The 6,072-nt window shown below is 44.3% G+C and overlaps 1 protein-coding gene across 1 annotated transcript in view; it reads right to left on the reverse strand.

The window, feature by feature from the left end:
- znf827 (zinc finger protein 827) overlaps nucleotides 1-6,072 on the reverse strand; it is a 62,220-nt gene that overhangs the window by 29,868 nt on the left and 26,280 nt on the right. The gene's annotated exons all lie outside the window — the stretch shown is intronic.

A 6,072-nucleotide genomic window follows, 5' to 3' on the forward strand; every position in this document is an offset into this window, starting at 1 on the left:
CACACACACACACACAACATAAACTATAATACATGAAAATGCAAATTAAATGGAACAACAAAGTGGCCACAGTGGACTTTTACAGTCCTGTCACTGCAACAGACACCACTTTTGCCAACACAGAGGGTGCAACCTCATGAGTGTCCTCCTCTCTCGGTCTTCAGGGCATCCACAACAAATTTTTTTCCCTCCTCTTTTCTCCTTCACACTAACCCCCCCCATTACAGTCATTTCTGTACACTTTATTCTACTTTAAGTCTGGGTTCTTCATCCCTTCTCGCCCTGGACGTCGTCTGAATCCTCTTCAGGCGTAAGGACATGAAATAATTCCTGTACTTGTGTAGAGCGCGATAGCAATCGGCTGAAGCCTTATCTCTCTTATCATCTGTGCAGCATGTAGCCTAGGTTGGGGAGTGAACTGTCACATGGATCCCTCTGCTCTAAAGTCATCTTCAAGAGAAACTGGGCCACATCTAATCCGCCTAAGATGAATAATTAATAATTAGACATGGAGCAACTTCCGATAGCCGCCAAGAAAAGAACAGCGGGGCAAGCGCCTTTCTTTGTGTCTCTCAGCACGTTCCACTACACTCTGTACTAAAACAAAGGTTTACACAGACCATAGCTTAAAACATTGTTGAATTTTTAAATGGCTATAAAACACAGAAAGAACTTGTAGAAATATGTTTTATTTCTACTAGTTACTTGATATCCTCGCTTCACGCAGTCCAACCATGGGGAAGGTTAAAGGATACTATTGTGCACTATTGAAACCTGATTTGCTACAGGTGCACCATGCCATTTTTCAGAACCAATTACAGTATTTCATTAAATTAATTAGATCTCAGTAGAGATCTGAATACCTGAAACTTTAAACAGTTACATGAATGCGTGTTGCTGTTAGAGCCATTTCTTGTGTTTGTTGTTGATATTATTGAAGGAATGCAACATTTTCTTTTGTCTTTCTGATTTTATGAGTTAATAACCATTTTACTTTTTTATAATTCTTTGACTTGTTATGGTTAATTAGATAATAATGGTCAACTGCTGTAGAAGCAAGTGTTAGGTGAGCGTGAAGTATGTGTACAACCTCATGTTCTCTGCAATGGTAACCAAATGCGAAAGGAGGTTGCTGTCTGTATCTTTATAATTGCCTCTGTTAACTGAGGGTTTTTTCTCACATTTGTAATATGATGTCATTGTAAAAGTAATGGTCATGTATTCTGAGATAATACAATTAATTTGCAGATGCTCTAACAGACACCACAGTTGGGGAGTTGCTAAAGAGCGCTGTATATGGAACGACTTCACCAGCGTCACTATCTGTTATGTTTAAAGTAAAAGAAATGTAAATGATTCCAATCAAATGTGACTGTGGGTACCAACAAACACATCTAAACATCTTATTGACACCCATCCTAACCCTTGACACGTCAACAGTTTTCAAGCAATCTGTACACTTTCACTGTCTGACACACACACAGACACAGGGCATGGATATAAGAGAGGCTATCACTCTTGGGCAGACTGCTGTCCAGTCTCCTCTGGCCCCAGCAGAGATCTGCTCCGCTCCTCACCCTACCGTCTCACCTAACATCTCTAACCGCCACAGGCCTGCCGCCCCCTGCCCGCATCATCAATCTGTGCCGGCTCCAGCCCCTCTGATTAATGATGATCTATGCCGGAGGGATAGAGGGCTCAGGGACAGGGGATACAGGGCAGGAAAAGGGGACAGGTGCTGGTGTTTTGACCACCCATGTGGTGCCACAATGCCACAGTGCCACACTATGGCGGGCTGGGGTTGCAGTTCAAGAGGGAGAGAAGGAAGAGGTTGAGCGGTGGGGGAGGAGGGAGGGGGCAATGACCTTCAAGTTCAGGGGCAGTGGCGCAGGGTCGCACGCGGCACCAGCTGGAAATGTCACACCGTCAGATGTCAGCGGGCAGGCTAAGTATAACCTGGTCAGCACCTGGAAGGACGTCCTCTAATTAGAAGCGTGTTGGGCCATGTCGGATCAGACAGGGACAGCACACTTGGTCACCGCCTTACAAACACACATAAAAATACACTCTCCCATTTACCCACGCAGACACATAGTTATCTATATCTCAGGAGAAATGCTTACTTTGTGTGTCAGGCTGCCTTCAAACCATAGGAAAATGCTGGGCTGCACATAAGCCACTGACAAACACAAACTCAACACAAACTTAAGATTCCCAAATTCTTCTCCTCAGTGGCCTCAAGAGAACAAAAACAACCCCAGGACGTGCACTCACACACAAAGTCACACCACTCCAGTGACCTTTCGGATTGTCGCTATAAATAGAGTGTATTTCCACTAAGAATCTATGTTACAGAGCCCAATGAATTATTTAGTAGCCTAATCCAATGGGCACGTTTTTTTTTTTTTTATTCCTCTAAGCTGATGGCTCAATGACAAAAAGCTCAAGCACAAAACCAACAGGAACAATTCAGCCTGCAAGAGCAAGCTTACACTTTGGCCATTTGTCTGTCAGAATTTCACAATCACAATAGCATCATGAGCATCCAGTCTCTGGCAGATCATCTTGTGAAGTGAACACAGATCTGAGGAGGAGATGGGCATCTCTGGGTGACTGGGCATCTCTTCTGTGAGCTTCCTGCCTGTGTGAGTGCATACCCAGGCCAATGTCAGCTCTCTGTGCATGATACTGTAAGGCTGATTCTAGCTCCGAGTTGACGATGCTATCAGTTTGTCTCCATGTTATCACACCCTTCTGACACCTGCCACCAATGCTGCTTCCATCGCCGTACTCTGCCCTGTTTCTCTCCCCTTCGCCACGCTTCTCTCTCGCGCCTCATCCGTCTCGCTGCCAGGCGCTTGTCCACTCCGCCTCACCTCTCGCTCCGTGGCCAGGGTTGCCGTCAAATAACTTCATTAGCTTTCCACCTCTGTCACGCCGGCCTGCTCCCCCTCTGACAATTGGCTGCTGTTTTCTCCCGGAGAAAAAAAAAAGCACAGGGCTACGTGGGGCAGGTTGAGAACCCAACAATAGCTGACAGTGTGCTAGACACCGGACAGTGATACTGATGGCTGCAGTGGGGATGTATGGACCAGAGGTCACACACAAAAGGCCTGCCTGTGTCTGCTCATGCAGAGCTGGAAAGCAAGGGACACGCAGATTAAATCTAGATGTTCAAAGAGACAAAACTAAAGATTCAAAAAGACATTTCAAATTTTTTTTAATTCTGTGCAACAAAGCCCAAATGGGTCTACACTTGAACATGCAATAGATGCCCCTATGGTGTATTAAAATACAATAAAAATAATTAAGATAATGACATGATAATCTAGGAAATCTAAAAATCCTTAAAAGTACTTAAGATGTTCCATGTGCATTATTAGAATTCTGCCTGTGCACCATTTTCACTGTAGCGAAACATTGCAGAGATATTCTCTCAGGAAAAAAAGATAAATAAGACAACTGCAGAAGCATCATGACAGATGCAACACCTCCCACAACCCCCTGCATGCCAATTATTCACACCCAGCCAGGGTCAAGCTCGTTGTGCCTGTGTCACCGCAGCGGGGGGTGGCGGGTGGTGTTTGGAGGGTGTGCAGTGCCCACTGTCATTATTAACTCAGGGTCCACTGGGCACAGGGTAGGGGCTGTGCATTTCAAAGTGCCTCGGTGGCTTTCATCTCTGAATCAAAATGTGGATCACACTGGATAGCTAACGGTTGTGTCAGCGTGCAAGGATAAAAATCAAAGGGTATCAGTATAACACTCAATGGAAAGCAGGGCAGCCCAAAAATGATATGCTTATTATGTCAGAGGTCAGGAAGAGTTCACTGGCTTTTAATGCCTGGGGAACTCAATGCAACTCCCTCTTTGCCTCTTTCTCCCTCTCCCTCACTTGCTGTCACTTTATCTGTCTCTCTTCTTTTTTTTTTTTATCTTTCCCTCTCCAGCTTTTTATACACCCCCTATCCCCCCCAACCCCTCCCTCTCCCAGGTCTTGTGGGATTGAGGCACTGAGACAGCAGTGTAAAAGCAGAAGGGATGAGCTGCTCGTGTACACATTCAATCTGGGTTGGCAGGGAGGTCAAAAGAAATAGAGTCTAGAGGTCCCAGGAGGAACTTCCTCACCTCTCCCTGCCTGGTTGCTCTGTGGCATGGGTAAGTCTCACAAAGATCTGAGCCCAGTTCTTCTCAGTTTCATAACCCTCCATCTTTAACTCCACCCCCCAACAAAGGGAGAACTTCCTGATCAAAGAAGCAGTATTCATTAAAACCCATCATCATGCATTCAAGTTTAACATCCTCTCGTCCTGTCTTTTTATATTCTTTCTCATTCTCCTTGAATGATGCCCTGAGTAAGATGTCCGCCACTTGACACTGGACTGACATTGCGAGGAGCCATCTTGGCTCCTCTGGGAGTTGCCTGGGCTTGATTGTGCAGTCTGGGAATGAAGTGCAACTGGCACCCAGGGGGCATCCATGTGGAGCCGGGGCGTGCGAGATCGAGGGGGAGTTAACTAAGCCGGCCCAGTCCCCGTGCATCCTGGCGGGGTCACAGGATGGCGCTGAGGGCGCTAATCATTTCAAATTATGAATTCCTTTTTAATTATGAATTATGCATAAATTTTTAATTAATCTAATGTTCCCAGGGTTTTTTCCTCCCAGCCTCGCTCAAGATCTCAATCTAATTACACAGCATTAAGTGGAAGAGTGGCAGCCGTAGCCTCGACCCCAATGCTGAACCTAGGTTGACCTTTTTCCATCAATCTTGCCATCGTCTCCAAGCTCATCCTTTAATATTTTGCAACATTGTGAAATGCATCTAAACACGGTCCGGACCTAGTATACCTTTGAGCAGCATGTTTGTCAAGTTTGTTAAAATAATGCTGCATCATTGTGTTATAAAAGCTTAGGAACCTTCCATAGCAATTGCAACTTTACCAATGGCAGAAAATACTGAATTACACAATACATTTTAAGTCTTAAAAAAGGGCAAGAATTGGGAAACCGATTGGGTTTTTGCACCAAAGCACAGTAGTTCTATTTAAACCATTCTTAATGCAGGACTCCAGACCGACTTCTTCCACTTGTGTGTCATTTTGTGTGACACACTGACAGAGAGAATTGTTAGCAGAAGAAAAATGCCTAGAGGTTACAGATCTTCAACTCTCCTGACAGCTGACAAGATGTGGGTGAAAAAATTAAACCCTCAACAACGATTGTCGAGGAACCCTTGAGCAAATCATTGAAACCCCAACTGCTTCAATGGCGCTAATCGATGGCCAACAGCAGAGGACTTAGGGTGTACTACTGGGCAGACGTCAAATGTAATTTTAACTGTGTGCAAAAGAAGCAACGTATCACATAACAATCATCCTTGGATAGATAAATAATCTCATAAATGGTAGAAGAATGTAATATCATTTGGGTATCGTCATTCGGGTATCGACATTCTAAAGCAAATACAGACCATTTATCTACAGGATTAGATATGAACATACTGTACCGCTCTGATGTAGGTCATGACTTTAGTGCTGCACAGTGGTACTTCAGTTGATTTTTATGTGCATGTTCTACTCTGCTGCTACCCATCATGAAGGTACACACAATGATACACTGTTACTGCATGAGGTGCACTTTAACTGATGAAAAAAAAATGAATCAGCTCTGTTGACCATTTAGCAAAGCAATATTTAGAGGTATGGGGCAACTTAAGCCTTAGTTTTAAAAAGTACGATCAAAGCTCAATATCAGATTCCAAGCATACCAACAAGGAGTAAGCAGCCTGAGAATGCACTGTTATTATGCTAAGAATGTCTCCTCTCTTTTGCTTAGTCCAACACACCTTCGTCGTACACAGAGGTGGCATGACACAAGGAGGGTGCCAATAAAATCGGATAGATGTGCTGGGCTTAACGGTATCCACCATTTGTACATGGATTGAGCCTCAATCATTGAGATGTGTCATCTTTTGAATTATCTCAGAGGTGAAATCCTTCCTGGGATGTTACAGGGATATTTCAAGCCTTTTAATCTGCAAAGGTTTTCAGGAACTATATATATATATATATA

The sequence above is a fragment of the Morone saxatilis genome, unplaced genomic scaffold (assembly GCF_004916995.1).
Source record: "Morone saxatilis isolate NCDOM2014 unplaced genomic scaffold, NCSU_SB_2.0 Contig17, whole genome shotgun sequence".
Taxonomy (NCBI): Eukaryota; Metazoa; Chordata; class Actinopteri; family Moronidae; genus Morone; species Morone saxatilis.